This window comes from Electrona antarctica (genome assembly GCF_951216825.1).
Source record: "Electrona antarctica genome assembly, chromosome: 12".
NCBI lineage: Eukaryota > Metazoa > Chordata > Actinopteri > Myctophiformes > Myctophidae > Electrona > Electrona antarctica.
The window spans coordinates 23,405,498-23,427,008 of NC_136793.1; the positions used below are offsets into that span (position 1 = coordinate 23,405,498).

Here is a 21,511-nt window from a genome sequence, read left to right on the forward strand (position 1 = left end):
TGTGTTTCACCTCTTGCATTGACTCATGCTGAGGAGGATGTTTGTATCTGCTGACAGACTTCAAAGAGGCAAACCAACTCAAGACAAACATAAAATGCAATGTCCTATATTATCCACAATAGAGCATTTCCCCACAGTATACAGACTACTAAACACACAAGCTCTTATGATTATGCCAGCCTGTATTTGTATTAAATGTGTGTAAGCGGAGATGAGATTATCCTATCCATTTCCATTTATGTTACTATATACGATAGCTTTGTGTGTATGAGCACGGAATGTGCTCAGCTGATTGACATGGAATGTGATGTATGATGATGCATGATGACAAGGGTGCCCCTAACTTCACACAAGTGTGATTTTTTTAATTCCTCTTTATCGAGGCAGCATCAATTTAGAGATGTGAGATCTGGAAAATGGGTTAAGCATAAATAAATCACATACACGTCAAGTGAGAGGGATTGTATCCTCTCACACACTCCAATTGTTTTAAAAAACACTGTCCCACACACCAAGGATGCGCATCAATAAAACATGGCACTCATAAAATATGCATAAATACGTTATTGTGCGTTGTATATTGACATTGACTGAATGAGGACCAATGGTTAACAGCAACTGGCTGGCCTCACTTTGTATAATGGAAGGCCAATTCATTTGAACACTAAGCAAAGCCCTTTATCAATTATTCAGACTTATTCAGACAGCATCTGCAACTGTCCTTGACTGGCAAAGGTAAATACCCCCCCTCCATGTATGGTGTGTGTTTGTGTGCGTGCCTGTCTGTGTCGCTCGCACGCACGCACGCACGCACACACGCACACACACACAGTCAGTGTGACAAATCCAGATCGGTCACACACAATGGCGACCCCATTGCTATTGTTGGGGGATCCTACGGATCAAACGCTCCACAGAGCATTGCTCCAAATAGATCGCAGCAGTGCTCTGTTCTCCCACTCCAGGAGAAGAAACAGACTTGTCACAAAAAGGTAATCATGCTGTAATTCACATGTTAACACCACAAACATGTCAATGCACATGTGTCAGTGTGCGGGATTAGCACTCTGGTTTGTGGTGCTGCGGGGCTCATGGGAGGAGCATGCTGGGATTTACAGCAGGTGCAGCATCTTGAAAAATGGCTTCAGGACATTTGGGTGCCTTGAAGCTATATTATCAATGGAGGCAGAGTTATGCTTGATTTATGATCTGTCATACAACTAAGCATAAATTGGGAATAAAAGGAAAACATTAAAACAGCCAGGTTTGGTAATGAATGTGTAATGTCCAACATTGTACTATATGAAACCATGAGGCCATGGAAACAATAACAGCAGCAGCAGGAGCAATATCAAATATTTCCAATGATTCCATGACAAATGGACTAAATGACTACTCCCTTTCCACTCATAAATATGTCAAATTCCTGTGTGTTCATTTCACTATAAGAGCACAACAAATGTACCTCTAAGGGCATCTTTACACTCTCAGCTCATACAGTACATTGTAGTTGCATAAGACAAATCTCTCTTTGGCTTCAGGGTTTGGTACAAGGAAGCCATGCTCCCAAAACACCACGTGCTACTGCATCAGCTGATATAAGAGGCATAATTATTTTCCTGGAGGCATTCAATGCTCAATTTGCTCAATTCTATCATCAGCACAAACCTTGGACTCATTTAATCTATTGCCGACATTTGGTGCCTATGAATCATTTCTCTACCCCTGAAATCAATGCCTCCATTAGATTCTGGGAGAGGAAGAGGAGAGGAGAGGAGGAAGAGGCGAGGAGAGGCAAGGAGAGGAGAGGAGAGGGGGAAGAGGCTGGCGAGGAGAGGCAAGGAGAGGAGAGGAGAGGTGGAAGAGGCTGGCGAGGAGAGGAGAGGAGAGGAGAGGTGGAAGAGGCGAGGAGAGGCAAGGAGAGGAGAGGAGAGGTGGAAGAGGCGAGGAGAGGCAAGGAGAGGAGAGGAGAGGGGGAAGAGGCGAGGAGGAGAGGACGACTGGGTGTTTGCAGTTAGGCTACTGGATGTGGTTTGTGAGACTTCTTTCTCCCAGCTTATAAAAGGAAAAACACAGGAAAGCATTTGATTCAATGAAATCCAATGTCTAATACAATAGATGGATGATTGTCATCTTGCAAATACAAGTCTTTGGTAAATTTGTTGTGGCTAAAGCAACAGTTATTATGATCTAGTCACTGGATTATAGTGAGTGATCACCCTGGGTTGTAAGCACCACATTAGTTAAGCACGCAAGCACCCTAGCCAGGCGAGAGAATTGAACTCTTCAATATTAGCCTTTACAGAGTATTCTGTTTCTGCACATGCACATAATAGAAATGACTCAGTGCACACAGTAAATATGCACGTGGTGTGTGTGTGTGTGTGTGTGTGTGTGTGTAAATACAAATAATGTTCCAAGAATTTTCCAACAGCTTTGATGTTTTCTTTGGGCTATTTTATGTAGGCCTGCCGCCTATGTACTATAACAGCTTGTTCATGTTATTACAATTAAATAATGTTAGTAGGCTAATGAATAGAAGTTAAAACATCTAAAATTGAACACCTAACACCCGAACCCTGGTCGGAAGGCCAGGGAAAGGTGCGATAACTGGGATTCCTCCAAGTTGTCACACAAACATAGGATTAGTTAGCCTACTGCCTACTCAAATATTGTGTTGGAGTTTGTATATTCATTTATTTATTCGTTTATAATTTTCTTTGGTAGCCTATTTATTTAGATTAAATTGTCTATTAGCAACTTTAGTGAATGAGCACTTCTTCCATGATAGTAGGATAAATAATAAAAAGGGATTAGCAGATTGTCTGTTTGGGGGCGCTCATTGGTAATTCAAGCATATTTTGAATTTGTTTTAAATAACATAGGCCTATATAAATAAATCGAAACGCTTTCCATCTCTTCATAAGTTGTCAAATGCTTCAAAATCACCCGAGAAGTAGGCTACAACTACAGCTGGGAAGCTGGTGCACTTGTCGTTTAGCAGCCTGCTTGAGGAAAACAAGCCCTCGGGCTGGAGAAAGACAGCTATACGGTTACGCGCACGTAAAGTTAGACATAACAAAGAACCCTTACCTTAAGCTCATGAATGGATATGCTTTTAAGGAGTTGTGAAGATCTCTCTGTTAGTAATCCATGAGATATTGCCCTCAAAGCAGTTCAAATGGAGCTCATTTCAAAATAACAATACGAGCGCTACTTTTGTGAACCCTCTCTTGCGCTTTCTTGTTACATGCCGCGATCGAATCACACCTTCTTCAAATCGGAATATCCATCGGAAATCCACGCAAGACGAAAACAAACGTTTTTTGCATTTAAACTCCCGCAGGCGAACTGGGTGAAACCAAGCGGGTGTCCCAGAACTGGCGAGGCAGCTCTCCGAACCATTCGCGGCTACTCAACGCAGTCCCTTCCACAAAAGCCGACGCTCATCCTATTTGGAGATGAAGCTTCTCAGTGTAAAGAGCGCAGCACAGCGATCCCAGCTGTCACCCACCCGCTACACACTCACACACGTAGGGAGGAGCTAAGCCGGAGACTGGAGCCTGCATGGTGGAACGGGGTCTATTGTTTCAAAGGGTACCAGTTATGGACAACTGTATTTCTATTTTTACACAGCGGCATTTCACCAGAATGCACCGTGGAATGGGCGAAAGTCTGAGGGCTATTAATACCGTAGCTTATAAAGGGAAGATGGACATTTGTTTATTGTTTTGTTTGTTTTTATGATGAATGAGCTAGGTTTGAAATAGGATACTCGAAGTATAGGATTAATTTACCTCTTCTAAAACAGGGAGCCTACTGCCGCTACAACATGCAAACTGTTAGGGATCAAATTGTTGGGAGGCAATACAGATCAGGGGACAGTTGCGCCATCATGCGTACCCAGTACCCACGTTATTATTCTACTTAGTTTAGCTGCCACTCTGCCAGTCACAATGTAGACTATACCCATCATGGCCCATGCAGGTTCAAAGACAAGTCCGTTTATAGCGTTTCTCAAGACAGCCCTTCCTTCCCGGGTGGTCCGGTCCCACCAGTCCTCTCCGGGCAGGCATGCACGTGTCCCCTTACACACGCACGCCACCGGCCCCTCCACCCACACACACACCCACACACTCTCTCTCTCTCTCGGTGGTTTGAGGTACGTTTGATCACACTACTTGGCACAGGTTCAACAAACCGAGCCAATCAGATAAAAATCAAAACGACAACGTTTCTCAAAGCTGCACCTTTATTTTTTGTACTATTTTACTTTGTTAATAGATTTCATGACTTTTTTTCTTCTTCTTTCATTTTACAATCTGATGAATGCACATTTGCAACCAGGGCCAGGGGTAGGCCTAGGCCTATTCGCCAGGGGCCCACAATTGGAAAATTACTTGGAATCAATAAAACAGAACAAAATGTCCATGGCTAAGTGTAGGATATCTATGGATTAGTTTTTTGACAGGCCCGATGCGTCTCGGCTCAGATCTGAACACATTTCATTTGGTGTTAGGAACCTGTTGCAACGACACCATGCAGGCAGGGTTCAAACCCACAACCTTCCACATGAAAGGCATATGCTCTCACCACTACACTAGGGCAGCCCCCTAAATGTGTAAATGTAGGATAAGTGATATTGTTTAGTTAAAGTTTTTGTTATTTATTTTGTTAAAAGATTGAAGCATTATATTCTCATAGTAGCCTATATTGCTAGAGTGTTTTTCAGGAGCAGGGGTCTCCCCTCTCCAGCTCTTCAATAAACAGAAAATATATTTTCAGGTCAGTTGAAAATGTTCAGCCAATCAGGAAAGAGTAGCATATCAGCTTAAATTTGATAGTGTCCCAGTTCCAATTTTGTCTGGTTCTCTCTCCTGATTGGATTAAATTGGTATCCCGACCTGAAATGCATTTTCTGTTTACACTGTTAAGGGCCTTTCAAACGGGAAGCGATATAACGCACCTAGTTCATTTCCAATGAGACCTGCGTTTCTTTTCTGTACGCGCAGAGAAGTCGAGGGGCAACATCGCAAGCGTATTTACGTGAGCGCGGTCCTGTGAAATTGTTGCTCACGTGCTCGTTTCGTGCATGACTCACCAGACATGGATTGTTTAGCTTTTGTTTTCGCTTGCGTTGTCACGCCCCGCTACAGCAGACCTGGAGCAGACCTGTCGTTGATCCAGGAGACAACAGCTGCGTTCATCGCTGCCCGTTTGAACGGCCCTTTATACTCCTTAATCCAGAGCGATTTACATTAAGCAATAACAAAAAAGCATGGCATACATCACATACATAAAAAGTAAAAAGCAATTAGTGAATAGAGCTATTCACTAATTGCGACTGCAGGTTTACTATGAAAACGTGCATTTCTCGTCAGTCAGTCCGTCACCCCACACCTCCATATATGGTCACGCATTGTGACATCACATCTAGTCCCCCACGTCTCCATATATGGTCATGCATCGTGACATCACGTCTCCATGATCACGCATATGTCAGTCTGACATCATCAAACCCTCTACACTCAAGACATGCTATTTATGGCCATGAACCCTGGCCATGGCCATGAATCCTGGCCTGCACACCTGTTTTTCATTGTGCAATTTTTGGTCAAAGTTGATCCCATGCCAAAGCGCGACCTCCACACTCTCACGGAGGAGACTGCAGATGAGCAGCGCCGCCGTCTGGCCAGACGCCACCACGGCCTGAACAGAGCAGCAGCGGCGCCACCACCAGAATCTCACGGACCAGCCACCTCTTGCCACGCCTCAGCAGAAGTTCTTAGTCGCCGAGCAGAATCTGCAACTTCAAGAGTGTAGCTGCATGCTGCCACCGCCAATGTCTCGGCCTCAAGCTCAACGCCTGCGGTGTCTGCAACGTCTGTAACCGGGACAAGCACGAGCCCACGAAGTGGAACGCCTCCAACGGGATGCAGCCGGATGCCGATGTACCCGCTGAGCTCTCGGGCCTCAACTTCTTGGACGAGATGCTCATTGCCCGGTACTTGCCCTGCATGTACGTGTGTCACCTGTGCGGAGGGGGTCAGTACGGGTACCAAAACCACGTCATTGCTTTCAAGCAGGACTTGCAGTCTTGCATGCCTTCGTTCAAAAGCTACCTTGGACTCCACTTGCTGCCCGCATGCTCGTCGTACGGAAGCAGGGACAACACACACAAGGATTTCAGGGTTCGTCGTACACGCATCATGTTCGCCTTGAGATGGTTGCAAGACAACAATCCCTTCTATGCAGACATTCAGATCCAGTGGGACCAGTTTACCCGAAGACGGGGTGCCCACCAAGTTGGAAGAGATTGTGGACACGGATCAGGATGTGGATTCCCAGCCACAGCATGACGAGGCACACGAGGTCGAGCAGGGGGACCCCGTCGCCACCAGTATGACTGACGAGTAGGATCGGCGGTGGGAGGCACAGATGGTCTGAACGGCCATCGATTGGCACACGCGGGCCCAGCAGCCCACATCTGAATACAGCACCTCTGGACCATGTCATATCCCACTTTGTTCCCCACAGGCCTTGGCCGATTGGGCAAGATTAATTTTTACTCCTGCTTCTCAACTGTGCCGTATTAAGAAGCTCTGTTGTTTCAGCGTCTCGTCCTCAGGCCAACCAGTAAAACTTACTGGTTTTATTGCGACCAAAGGTCGCATTTACTATGAAATCCTGCGTCTCGCGTCCCGGCGTCCGTTACACCACCATATATGGTTGCCAATCCATCATGCCTTGTGACATCACGTGACATCATGGAGACCCTTAGATCTCCATATATGGATCTGACCTTGTGACATCATGTGACATCATGGAGACCCTTAACGCCTCCATATATGGTCACGCCTCATGACATCACGCCTCGTGACACGTCGTCATGCCACCATATATGGCCATCTCCATATATGAAGATCACGACACTGACCTCATCTAACCCTGGATACCCATACATGGAGAAGACTGGATCATCACCTAGATCTGCATATATGGAGCCGGCCAGCAACTTTTGTTGATCTGACCTCATCAAACCCTGTACACTCCCATATATGGCCAGTACAGAATTCATTCCATATGTTGATCTGACCCCCCATGCCAAAGCACCAGCGCTCGCCCAGCCGTCTGCCACCCAGGCGGATGCGTGCACGGGACCACACCCTTTAGGGCGAGGTCACTTCTCGCCCTTACGGCGTCTTACTGGTACAGTATATATCACTTACCCTACCTTCAAATTGGTAACCTTAAATGGGTCTCAGTTATCAATAATGAACAAAAACATTCAAAATCATGAACTATGCTATACTTATCCTTTATTGTCGTATTAAATATATAAATAGCCTTATGCATCCAATTGGGAAAAACTCAAGAGAACCCATTTTTCAGCTTCAAACGGGACTGAGCTGAGCTAGAGGGATGATTGATCTGTGATAGGCTAGTTAGTTGTTAGGCCAACCGAGGATAGACTACATCCCATAGCCTGAAGGGGTGATTGCTCTGCGATTGGCTAATCTATTGTTAGTCTGACCAATGCTGTAACCTAATCACTCAGTGACTCAGTCAAAGACATAATGCATCTACTGGGCTGGCCCTGCTGGTCCAGCCAAAAAGAACAGAGCAGGGGCTTTACTGGCAGGGTTTATTGGCAGAGTGTCAAGTGAGGTTAACAGTAACAAAGAGTATAAACTGGCAAGAGAATAACCTGGCATATTGAATGTCATGACATACAGTTCAATGCCAACAGAAACCCCTAACTGGCAAACTGCATATTTCTAACTATAGACATTTGGGCATATTGGTTTGAATATTGGTGGGGACAGATCATTTTTTTCTAACATTGAACTGTAACTTTTACACTTAAATTAATACTGATGATTTTACTACCAACATCCCTGGTAGTGGTGCCACATGCAGGAACATGTAGGCTATTACATTTTCTTATAACTGAATAACCGCTTTTGGTTTTCATTGTTCTGTAATTTATGGCTTAGTTTCAGACTTAAAATATAATCAAATAAAATCAATGAATATTTAAATTTTCTTTCTAGTTCTTATACCTGAATTGTATATTGCCATTGCATACTTACACAAATGCGAAACTCGAAAACCTCCCATGTGAAGCTCACACTGCGTCACAATGCATTGTGAGCTTGTACTTATATATCATTTTCACTGCTTATGTGTGACAGCCTTGTACCACGAAATATAGGCATTAACTTTTAGATAGCATTTTATGTAGACATAGCACTATAGTATATGCATATAGATATTCCACTGTCACTCTGGATTAACAGTGTCTGCTAAATGCCTAAATTGTAAATTGTAATTTATGGGGAAAAACACAAGAAGTTGAATTAGGTACAAGGTTTTGGCCTGACATAGATGATAAAATACTGCTATCCAAAAACCTGGAACATCAGCTGGGGTGGATGGGGGGCTTGAAACGTTTGTTGTTCAAGTCCCCAAGGGGTATAATTGGGCAATGTTTATTGCTGGCTGTTTACAATAAAAGCTCAGACATAGTGCCTCTGTACAGGACCATTATCAACCACTTGCGTGTTGTACTACTATCATTGTCCATGTTTTGAATTGTTCTGTGTTACAATGGACTACAGAAATATTGCACAGCTAACCTATAGTATTATACCTGATAGTATAAAGCACTGCTTTGGACCCTCTCAAAACCATGACCAGATTTTAAGAGTAGTTTAATTGTAAAAGTATTGTGTGGAAATCTGATTCATCCCAATTCCAAATACAAACACATCACCCACATATTTTGTAAAGAGAAACTAACAAGGCAGTTCTCACCAACAAGAGAACTGAAGAAACGTAGGCTTGTTTAATTCATTATAGTCATGGGTATTGGTGTTTGCATAATATTCAAGATTCAAGAGTTTTTATTCCTCACATGCTCACATAGTATAAGTAGGCTATATACACATGATGGTGTAAACCTCCCATGTGAACGAAAGATTCTTGTGTATTGCCACGGGGGAAACACTACTGTACGTATAGTGATTGCATACATAGGCCATAGTGGGAAACTGAACTGAACTGATATCATCAAATGTAAATTATGTAAGCCTCCAACCAAAACAAACGCACACAAGTAGCCTTCCTCAGTTTTACAAGCACAGTCCATCTCTCTCTCTCTCTCTCTCTTTCTTTGAAGTGGAAAAGCCTTGTTAGTGTGGAGGCGGTTGTGTGATTCAATGTGCTCAATAATGTTAGTATACACACTCGTAGTTTGAGCTTTTGAGATATCACTGTGGAAAAAAAGAACCTGTGTTCCATTGAATCACATGAAGTTACTATGTAGCCACAAGCTGCTCTTAATATTTTCATTGGTTAAATATTTATAAAATCCACAAGCAGTCTTAAGGCAAATTATCATAGATGAAAATGTTGAGAAAATATTTTATGCAGATCTACAAGCTCACAACACTTCATGATTGATGTACAGTGAGCATGTAGGTCAGTTAATTTTGCACAAAAAAAGTTATATAGTAGGGCATGAATAATTTATTTAGAAAAACAAAAAGATGAAATTTGGAGATTGGTCTCTTGGCCCAAAGCGGCTAAACCCACTATTAGGGATTTAGCAAGGCGCAAGGGGTGTTCCCGTGCAACAGTTGCTATCTTCCAAAACCAGCCTTATCATAATCATCATACTATAATTCACTCAATGTCTGAGTGAGTGAATGAATGTCTGGTGAGTGAATGAATGTCTGAGTGAGTGAATGAATGTCTGAAACACTGTCGTAGCTCCTCACTGCCTGCACCAATCGCTCTGACTTTTCACACAAGCATTGACCATAATATTACGGAGGGCGTAACGAAGCCCTTTTTTCACTTTAACAAATTATTGATTAATAATTAATGTATTAGTGCATTAAAATTACCCATCCACTTACATGGGAAAATGCGAAAACTCACATCAAGTATTTTTCTCTCAGAAACCGTCGGAGCTACAGTCACAACACTTGGAGGGTTCATAATAATTATTAAAATTCATGTAATAAATAATTACATCAGTCGGCCTTATGGTGGCGCTATAACAGCCCACTTTACATTTCGCCTTATAACTCTTGAACCGTATAGTAGGTCGGAAAATCAAAATTTCCCTGGGTCATGACGCATCTCCCCATATATGCCGTGCCCATTTGCGTCAGGATAGATTTCCCGACATTTTGACTTTTCTTCAAAACACACATTTGTGCAAATCTCACAAAAAAACGGTACACATCATCTCTGGACCTATCCGATTAAAACACCACAGGCAAAATGTTCATAGTCCGTATTGTTCAGCTGTAATCGGCATCCAAAGTTAGTGGGAGGGGCTTGTTTTACAAACAGTGACACAAATCAGCAACTATGCTGTACATATATACTATGAAGTGCTATGACTACATACAGTGCAATTATTGTGCTGTCTACATGACATGCTATAAGTCTGTTTCAAATGCTATCTAAGTCTAAAAAGTGCTGTCTAAGGGGGTAGGGTAAGTGCTATGGGCCATGATGGAGTCTGAAAAGGTGGGTTTTCAGACTACGGCGGAAGATCGGGAGTGATGCTGCAGTTCTGATTGCAACGGGAAGTGCATTCCACAGTTTTGGGGCAAGAAGGGAGAAGAGTTTGGGAGGTGTGGAGCGTTGTCCCGGCGTTTTTAGTGAGGGTACTTCCAGCTTCCCTGCGTTGGCTGATCTGAGTGTGCGGGAGGGTTTGTAGGGTTCAATCATGCTTGCAAGATATGGGGGAGCCATACCTTTGGTTGCTTTAAATGCCAGCATCAGAGTTTTGTATTCTGTGTGGGCAGCGACCGGGAGCCAGTGCAGGGAGCGGAGCAGGGGGGAGACATGTGAGAATTTTGGCTGGTTGAAGACCAAGCGAGCTGCAGCATTTTGGATCAGTTGGAGAGGCTTAAGTGCACATGCCGGTAGGCCAGTGAGGAGGGAGTTACAATAGTCAAGTTTTGACAAGACAAAACTGGATTAGGAGCTGGGCTGATTCCTGGGTGAGGAACGGTCTAATTCGTCGTATGTTATAGAGTGTGAACCTACAGGATCGGGTGACAGTTGTGATGTGAGTTTTGAACGAGAGCTGACTGTCCAGGACAACACCAAGGTTCCTGGCTGTTGGGACAGACGTTACCAGGGCGTTGTCTACGGAAATAGTTAGCTCCCGCATAGGGCAGGACTTAGCTGGGAAGAAGAGAAGCTCAGTCTTGTCTGGGTTCAGCTTGAGGTGGTTGGAGGACATCCACTGTGAGATGTCAGCCAGGCATGCAGTGATGCGCTATCCCACCTGAGTGGCAGAGGGGGGGAAGGATAGAAACAGTTGTGTGTCATCGGCATAGCAGTGATAGGATATATTGTGAGCAGAGATGATAGTGCCAAGGGATTTAGTGTACATTGTGTTGTCCTGGACAGTCAGCTCTCATTCATAGCATTACAGCGGTCACTCGATCCTGTATGTTTACACTCTATAACATTCGACGAATCAGACCCTTCCTCACCCAGGAGTCAGCCCAGCTCCTTATCCAGACATGAGTCTCATCAAAACTTGACTATTGTAACTCCCTCCTTACTGACCTACCGGCATGCGCACTTAAGCCTCTCCAATTGATCCAACATGCCGCAGCTCGCTTGGGCCTCATTCACACGTACCAAACACCAATCAAGCAATGTTTGGTCGTTTTTTTGTTTTTTTGGTCCACCACAATGCTTTTCCAATGGGAGTCACATGGTTTGATCAAACATTTGTGTTTGATCGCTGATTGCTGATTGCTCCCCCCTCATCAAACAAAAATGTTTGGTCAAACCATGTGACTCCCATTGAAAATGAATTGGAGCAGCAATCAAAAAGCAATCAGGCATCACACACGGACCGAACATTTGTTGTGTAGGTGTGAACTAGGCCTTGGTCTTCAACCAGCCAAAATTCTCACATGTGTCCCGCCTTCTCCTCTCCCTCCATTGGCTCCCGGTCGCCACCCGCACAGATTACAAAACTCTGATGATAGCCTTCCAAGTAACCAAAGGTATGGCACCCCCATATCTTGCAAGTCTGATCGGATCCTACAAACCCTAGCTCCCTATTTTTATGCATTTGATGTATTGCCATGTTTTTTGTTCTTTCTTACTGTAAATCGCTCTGGATTAAGAGCATCTGCTTTAATGCCTAAATTGGTTTTGAGCGTTACACTTTTGATTGATTGAAATATTTATTAACAGTTTGCAGAATTACAGTACATTTCAAGCACAACTCAATACAAAGACTGTTAACTGTGAATAAAGCATTACACTTGTTTACAAGAGGGTCCACCTTGTTCAAATTATCAAAACATTTAGAGACGTACAAATAGACACTTCTACTGTGTATATATATATATATATTTTAAAAAAAGAGAACAGGAATTCATCATAAAGGAGGTAAAAAGGGAAAAGAAACATATAGTGAGGGGAAAAAGGGGTGGGTGGTGGGGGGGATTCAGATTTTACGGGGGCCAGTTTTGAATTGCAGCCATCCGTAGGTGCCCTTTGAGAGCGGTTTTGAAGGAGTCAAGGGATTTGCATGTCTTAATGACTGTTGGTAGGGCGTTCCACATTTTGGTGGCATAGAAGCGAAAATAATTTAGTCCCTTGTTTGTGCCGAATCTGGGTTGCACATGGTTTGTTGCACTCCCTCTGGTGTTGTGGGTGTGGACTTCGTTAACATTAAGGAAGTATTTAGACAGGTACATGGGTATCTTGGTGGTGTATCGAATCTTGTGGACCAGACCCATTGCAAGATGCTGTACTCTGTCGTCGACCCTAAGCCATTCCAGCCTGTCAAAGTGGGCAGGGGTGAGGTGGGTTCGGGGGGTGAGGCCAAGTGGGAGCCTGACCAGTTTGTTTTGTCACTAATAAGACCAATCACCGTGCAGGATGCCAAGATTGCACAAGCCATTATCCTTGAGTAATCTTACGATCTCTCCCTCCCTCTCTCGCAGCACAAATCTTTCTCTTCTTAGACTATCATCTTATATAAACACAAATGACACAAGAAATCTACACTCTCACTTCTGCCTTCATGTGTAGAATTCATGGGTAGAGACCTAGCGGGTAGTGCAAAGAGGTAAGGCGCCGCCAAGATGCCCTATGTTCCTGCCGTGAAAGCGACAATATGCTTATGTCAGTGGAGACTAGTTATCCCAGGTGAATAGGACTCAGATTTCAGGAGCGGTAGGGCAACTTACAGTGGTTCCCAAGCTCGAGACCCAAAAGAAAACTTTGAACTAGTGAAAATAGTAGATCTCAGGGGCGGCCTTAAGGATCGGGAGGCCCCGTTCATGACGTCATAATTTTAATTAATTAAAAAAAACAAAAAAAAACAAGCATGAACAGCATACACAGCCAAGTAGAAAATTACACAAAAGCAGCTTGATTAAACAATGTTTTACTTTAAGGTATAACTGGAAGGCAGCATAGGCTATACCATGATGCAATCGCAACTCTGTGAGTGCACACACTGGGAAGTGGGAACAATTACAACCAAACAACACAGGTCAATGTGACATGACAGGTCGAGTACCTGCAGTGATTATTAGCTGCTGCCAACTAGGTAAGTAGACGTACAGGATGAGGCTGAATAATTGACAAGGCTGATTGAAAAGGAAAAAAGAAAATAATATATTTTTTTTTGGGAGGCCCCTGGAGGCTCGAGGCCAATTTCAATTGAAACGATTGAAGCATAAAGCTGCCACTGGTAGATCTACAAGTTCGAAACTCGAAACTTAAAACTTTTTTTTAATTCATGAATTTATTGAAATTCTTTTGAATAGTTTTTTTTCTGAAAAATTACGATTGTTTTTTAATCTTTCGAAATAATAATACTAATCTTAGAAAAAGGGATATTTACTTTACTACCACCCATAAAAATGGGTCCTGAGTCTCCCGACCCACTGTTTTGGTGAACACTGAACTATAGCATCCCCATCTGGGATGGCAGCATCCAGCAGCAGGAGGCCAGCAGGCACACACCAACCACCAGAGACTTTGCTCAGCTCCTTTAAGCTCTTGTCATCTCCTGACGCAGACGCTGGAACGCTGTCATGGCTTCCTGTACACACTCTCTGGCTGCCTGTAGCATTGATCCACATTACGACAGTCTGTCTTGTCTGTCATGTCCACATTCTCAGTGGAGCAGACACAACTCCTTCAACCTTCCTGAACTGCAAAGTAAATAGAAAAATAAAAATAGAAAAATAAATAGAGGAAGGCACACATGCACATCAGTGAGTGTGCACATGTAAACAAACACATAAACACATGGGTGTGGGAAATGGGCATGCCCGCACGCACGCACGCAATCAGCATAAGAAGCATCTCCTATATGCATGTGCTTACGCAGTGAATACTCACATAAATATACAGACAGTACAGAATGTTTTCACCCATTTATTTATTCATAGCATGAATGAAGGATGGGTACCAGTTAAGCGTGCACTGCACACACATCATCCCACCCCAACACACGCACGCACGCACACACACGTGCACTCTCTATAATACCTCAGAATGTGTTGATGTGACTTGTCCAGGCATTGGGCCTCCGGGTGCTGGAGCCATGTGTTTTGTTGTACCTGTAAATCACGATGTGTTGTTGGTGATAGGGTGTCTTCTGGAGGCTTACTGAGCTGTGTGATTTAGAGCTCGATCTGTGGAACACAATTATTTGTTGCCGCTCCTGCTGCTGTAAGAGTCCTTATGGCCGGTGTTCACCTGTGGATCACACTGACAGCTGAAAGAGGAGATTTAGTAGCCATTGTAGAAGTCACCTGTCATGCAGTTGTAGTAACACTACCCTACTGACCACTGCAGCTTTATTTTCTTGTAAATTGGAACAAAATATTGCCATGTGAAATTTGCACTTGACATGCAATTGGTTGTCAGAGCACTTCCAAGTTCAATCAATCCAAGTTGAGCTGGCTTCAACTGCAAACTGCAAAGTGTTGTTTAACCATTTCCACTCACTGTCTCTCTTCACACAGTTACTGCTTAGTGTGTGTGTGTGTGTGTGTGTGTGTGTGTGTGTGTGTGTGTGTGTGTGTGTGTGTGTGTGTGTGTGTGTGTGTGTGTGTGTGTGTGTGTCTGTATGCGTGTGTGTATGCGTGTGTGTCTGTGTGTGTGTAAACCCCAAGCTTTATATTTTCCTGTATATTTCTCTTGCTCATCTGACGCATGCTGACATCAACGAGCGTGTTGATCCACCCTTCAATAGCAATGCAGCGACAGCTATTAAGCTTTGTATCTTTTGTACTTGCCCTTGTGAACGCAGCATACTAGTTAACTTTTGTTTGCAGTACATGCAACAAAAATAACTTCAGTTTTAGCAGCGATAAGATGGAATAGTAAAGAAAAAATCACACCCGTGTGAAGTGAGGGGCGCTAATATATTATGCCATTAACAATAAAGGGACAATATGATGTAATGAGGGACAATATGACGCAAATGTTCCCTTTATTGTCAATGGCGTTTTTAAAACAAACATTGAACTAAAAACAAACCTCCCCTCAAAAAGCTATATGCAATGCCTGTCTTCATTCAATGATAACTACAATGAGTGCATTAGGAGTCAGGAATAACACGTAATGTTATATAGAGAGGTGATGTCATACTCTTCCAAATTATAGGTTGGAGACTGGAGATGTTTTTGTTACCCCCACGAATCAACCATGCATTAGCAGGGTCCAGATATTGGATCCAATCAGGTTCCGTGTTCCGGGCTAGTGTCGTTCACTGATTGGAGCCTGGAGATATTTTTCTTACGAAATGCGGTCGCAATTAATTCAAGAGGTCCTTTGACGAATGGCTGTGAGCTTCAGTTCTTGCCGAATTTTATGGAAAACGACAGAACCAGAACAGAACCTGCACCTAATATATGATTTTGGGTGAAACCTTAAAAGAATCAATTTACAAGCCCATAACACAACACGATGTGAGGCATTGTGAGCTTGTAGGTTAGGTAATTTTGCTAAATTAAAGGTTTCATGACATAGATTTTAGATTTCTATTTTTTGTTTTTCTTTTAGGTTTTATGACATCAATTACACCCACCCAACCTGAACTTTGAACATTGAGTGGATGAACAGATTAATTCATGGCATATGCATAAATAAATAAAATAAATAAATAAATGGTGCATTTATATAGCACCTTTATCCAAGGCGCTTTACATAGATTGTGCATTACATTCACCCATTCACCCATTCACACACACATTCATACACCGATTGCAGAGGAAGCCATGCAAGGTACCAACCAGCACATCGGGAGCAATTTGGGGTTCAGTGTCTTGCCCAAGGACACTTCGACATGTAGACAGGAGGAGCCGGGATTCGAACCGCCGACCCATGGATCATTGGACGACCTGCTCTACCTCCTGAGCCACATAGTGTGCTAGAGTGTAAATTCTGCAGTAAATACAGAACAAACAAAATACTTTCTGAATATCCCTATTGTGTGAATTAGTACAACAATGGCATGTACAGTAAATGACAGGCTTGACAGTCTGTCAATCAGTGTCAAGCTATTTAGTGTATTTTGCAGTTTCCCTGCTTGAAAGGGATGGTACAGACCATAAGGAGATTTTAACTGGGTTTCACTCATACAATGACGACACAGTTTCCTTCTTTTTACTCTTCTTTACTTTGTTTGTAGTCGAGTACAGGTGTACAGGCATGGGCATTGAGTAAGCAAGGTGAAAAACCTTAAAGGGAAAATAAAAAATAACTAATGTAAGTATAATGCACATTAAATCAATACACATACTTTGCATATCTGTTTTAAACACCTGTAAATCTCATTCTTACTTAGTGTCTCTTTATCAATTCATTTTAAATCAATTCATTGTCTCCACCAGGCCGAAGGCATGGGGAGAGAGTATGTTTTGCACTCCGTCCGTGTGTGTGTGTGTGTGTGTGTGCGTGCGTGCGTGCGTGCGTGCGTCCGTCCGTCCTTCCTTCCTTCCTTCCGTCCGTCCGTCTGTTACCAGCTAATCTCCGGCACCGTTGGCCCGATCCAAGCCAAACTTTGCACACACACTCCCTGGATGCCAACGACGAACCTCTGCCCCAAATATTCCTCAACGGCCTGTTATAGCACCACCATGAGGCCGATTTAGGCAAAACACATTTCTGTAGATTACTCGTACACATTTTATCCATACATCACACAATTCGGTATACACTATCTCCATAGTCATGTGATCAACACGGATCTGCACCATTTCCCATCTTCCTTCCTGATTGGCTAAGATTCTCTTCCAAAGCTCACATGATTGGTCCGTTTCGAACAAAATGCCACAAATCACAAACACAGTGTGCAAATTCCGTGAAATTATACACGCACATTTCCACTAGGCTGAGGACGACATGACACAATTTATTTTCCAAACCAGCCTCATGGTGGCGCTATAACAGGGCAATTCCTGTTTTACCTATAACTGCATCGTTCTGTGTACAACTTTGTATGCACACTCCCTAGAGGCATGGAAAAACATTTTCCCTGCATCCCTCCACATCTGCCGGTTATAGCGCCACCATGAGGCCGATTTCTGCAAAACACATTGTTTATATTAGTCGCACAGATTTCATCCAAATCTCATGCAAATCGGTATACATGATCTCTGTAGTCATGTGATCAAGACGAGTCTGTTTGATTTCTCAGATTCTACACTGATTGGCTAAGATTGCCTTCCAAAGTCTTCAGGAGTGGCCCGTGTTGTACAAAATGCTGCACATCAGGGCCGGTTCTAGGGGGGGGGGCAGGGGTGGGCATAGCCCACCCAAACGTGCGTCCTGCCCACCCAATGTGGGTTTGACACCCCACCCGCGCCGGCGGAGTCGCCCCCCTTACAATTCTGTCTGCCCACCTGAGTGGGGCTGGCTAAATCCGGCCCTGCTGCACATGTCCTGCTCATCCAGAATTCTATCCTCAGAGATGCTATGAGTGATCTGACTCTGCATTTCCTCAACACAATGAAGAAAATAGTTGCAAAAAACAAACAAACATGTTTATATCACTCCTAAACATTTTGCCAAACATCACACACACTCCTATCCTCCTGGTGGAGACCTGTCCCCAGAAGGGCACTTATTCTAGTTTTTACTCAATTCGTTTTTAAACAGTTTTTAAACATAATATCTCATGAAATGTAAATTAAATAAACTGAATTAATTAGTATCATTGAAACGTTTTTATCAATCAATAATCAATTCAAATGTATTTTAAATCAAATAATCATGTTCATTGTTCATGTCCAATTGGCCATCATTAAACAGTTCTCTCTCACCGGCTGTCTCTCCAGCTTTTATATGGCTGCACCGTTCTGCTCTGATGTTTCAGTGTGTGTTACTCCTGTTTGGGTGCACACTGTTGTTCCCATAGGTTGTTCCTCATGGAGGTTTGTGTAGGATTCCTCTTTCCTCCTCTCTTCCTGTGTTTGGTCAACGCCCTACTCTCAGGTAACCTCGCAGGCTTTCCACCACCTCGGAGGAAACTCTCAGGTGCAGTGAATGCACTGACGCTGATTAGTCAGGCAATTGGGGAGTGATTGAGTGACAATCAGCTGAGTGTCAGTGCCAATGAGTGTCAGTCCAGATTTTAACCCTTTGCTCTCCATTTCTCCAAGTTGACTTCACAATCAGCAGTTATGTTATTTAAAGCGTAATGCATAATACATGCTCCGATATGGCAGTATAAACACAATAAAGCTATTTTCACTATTTGTCGTATGTAATATAAAGTATAACATACTTTCGGACATAAGAGGTTAAAATGTACACCAGTGTGATTGATCGTGGTATAGTTAGACATGTTGCAGCATGGCAACTGTTTATAGAGATGTTAATCTGCATAAGATATTAGTTAAGTATTATATAGAAAAAACATTTGCAGTACTAGACTGTCACACATAAAAAAAAGTGATCTGTGACAGCCTAATTTTCTTTCTGATAGCTTTTGCTTCCTTAAGTTTGTTTGTTTGTTTTTGTTTTTAACCAACTTTATTTCCAGTGGGAGCCAAATGTGGGGGAGCATAACATTCCATTATGCAATAGCCCTGTACATTAGAGTTTTGTCTTTGTTCTGGGCAGAGGTAAGGAAAAGCGACAGCTTAGGGCTTGCTAGCCCGTCTCCGGACCCCCCGGGTTGAGCTCCTTTGGACCCCTACCACGTAGGGTCCGGTCTCACCGGATTCAAGCGACATGGGATGCAATCTGATTTCCCCTGACTTACCCCTGTGCTGCGGTGTGGGTGTCACGCTGACATATTCAAAAAGAAGCATATGAACGCTATAGGAGACAACGAACCTTCTGACCCCCCCCGCGAACGGCTCAGAAGCCGTTAAGTATTTTGAATGTTTGTACGACCGTTTTGGCAGCTCTGAAATTCTCTCTTGTTGACATCCCATTGTACCGCCTCCAGCCTCTCGGTTGGCTAGCTGCGCCTCCCTACGCGCCTCGTAGGCGCAGCTAGCCAACCGAGATGTCAACAAGGAGGGACCGAAGAGAGAATTTCAGAGCTGCCAAACGGTCGTACAAACATTAAAAATACTTAACGGCTTCTGTGCCGTTCGGGGGGGGGGGGGGGGGGTGAGAGGGTTCGTTGTATCCTATAGCGTTCATATGCTTCTTTTGGAATATGTCAGCGTGACACCCACACCACAGCACAGGGGTAAGTCAGGGGAAATCAGATTGCATCCCATGTCGCTTGAATCCGGTGATAAGGAACCCTACATAAAGTCATCAAAATGTCAGAAACTTTAACGTAGGGTTCCGAAAGGAGCTAAGGGCTTGCCTGTCTAGTATCATAACCGTGTCTTTCTTTTATGAGTAATAATAGCTGTAAAAACAAACCGAAGGGTTTCCGTGAGGACTAGATGTTCTTTAAAAACAAAGGTTGCAATACCAGTCTCTCATCCACCTTCATACATGACAGCCTGGCATGCAAAGCATCCACACACTACTCCTGACAGAGCAGTGAAGTCGTGCAGCTGTGTTCTGAGCAAGTCCTTGCTTTGATGCACTAGACCAGATAGTAGGAAGGTAGTTGAGAATATTTGACGGAACTAGAGATTATGGTTTATGTTAGAAGATGAGCCCTTCTTCTAATGGTAGAGATGCCATTACTCATTCTCACCACTGTATTATCAATAATATAATGAGTAAGTGTTTCATCAATAGTGATCCCAGCAGGCTGTCATATACATTGATATAGGTATAGTAGTATAGTTATTTCCAGTATACTGTACAGTATATTAATTATAAGTCAAAGAGCACAAACTGTACACTAGTTCTGTCAGTTATAGGTCAAGATTCTACCACAATGCAAAAAATGTAATTACTAGTCCTTACCCATTCTGAATATGAACAGCAAATGATGTTCAGTGTGGTGTCGAAACAGCGTGTGTGTTCACGTTAACATGCCCCGTCCGAGTTGTTTTCCTCGTGTGGGTCTGTTACGCGGAATTTCCCTGTGTTGGTCTGTTACGCGGAAAAGTGTGTCCCAGTATTAATCTGTGTCCGTCCCAACATGCATTTCACTGGTGACCCGGAAGCCGTCCCAACATGCATTTCACTGGTGACCCGGAATAGGACAGACACACCGACAGACAGCGATCGGTGAATTTAGTAATGATATATTGATTTGTATCATGGTCATCATTATTATATTGTAGATTGATTGATTGATTGATTGTTTGATTGATGAAACCAGGACTAAGACTTGTTTACATCAGGGTCCTCCATTTTCAATTCATCAGAACATTTAAAGACACAAATATATATACACAAATCATCATATATAAAGTTAAGTAAAATCAAAAAGGGAAAAACAGGTAGCCTACAGTATGGGGAAAAAGGGGGAGGGGGGATTTTGTTTTTACAGGGGCCAGTTTCAAATTGCAGCTGTTCGTAGGTGCTCGTAGGAGTCTAGGGATTGACATTTCTTAATGGCTGTTGGTAGGGCATTCCACATTTTTGTGGCATAGAAGCAAAATTAATTTAATCCCGTGTTTGAGCCGAATCTGGGTTGCACGTTGTTTGTTGAACTCCCTCTGGTGTTGTGATTGTGGACTTCCTTGAAATTAAGGGAAGTATTTTGACATGGGTACATAGATATATGGTGTATAGCGAATCTTGACCTAAGCCATTCCAGCCTATCAAAATGGGCAGGGGTGAAGTGGGTTCTGGGAGTAAGGCCAAGTAGTAGCCTAACCAGTTTGTTTGTGGAGGTCTGGAGCATTGTTTTAAGGGCCTTTGGCTTTGAGGTGCTGTGATACCAAGAGGTGCATCCATAGTTGAATAAACCTTGTATGAGGGCTCCTGTTAAGGTCTTCAAGGTGTTTTTGTTGACCAGTGAGGAGATCCAAATCTTCTTTGGTTGACATTTTTGAAACCATATGGTGTACCTTTGTGTGTGTGTGTGTGTGTGTGTGTGTGTGTGTGTGTGTGTGTGTGT

The 21,511-nt window shown here is 43.3% G+C and overlaps 1 protein-coding gene across 3 annotated transcripts in view; it reads right to left on the reverse strand.

Annotated features, from left to right (window-relative positions):
• sema6a (sema domain, transmembrane domain (TM), and cytoplasmic domain, (semaphorin) 6A) overlaps nucleotides 1-20,525 on the reverse strand; it is a 154,193-nt gene extending 133,668 nt beyond the window's left edge. For 2 of the 3 annotated variants that reach the window (XM_079516771.1, XM_079516769.1), the window contains exon 1: nucleotides 3,094-3,426. The gene's annotated coding sequence lies outside the window, so the exon portion shown is untranslated. Of the gene's footprint in view, nucleotides 1-3,093; nucleotides 3,427-20,406 lie in introns of those variants that run through there. The other variant, XM_079516770.1, reaches the window with a different exon arrangement.
• Nucleotides 20,526-21,511: the final 986 nt, after the last annotated feature.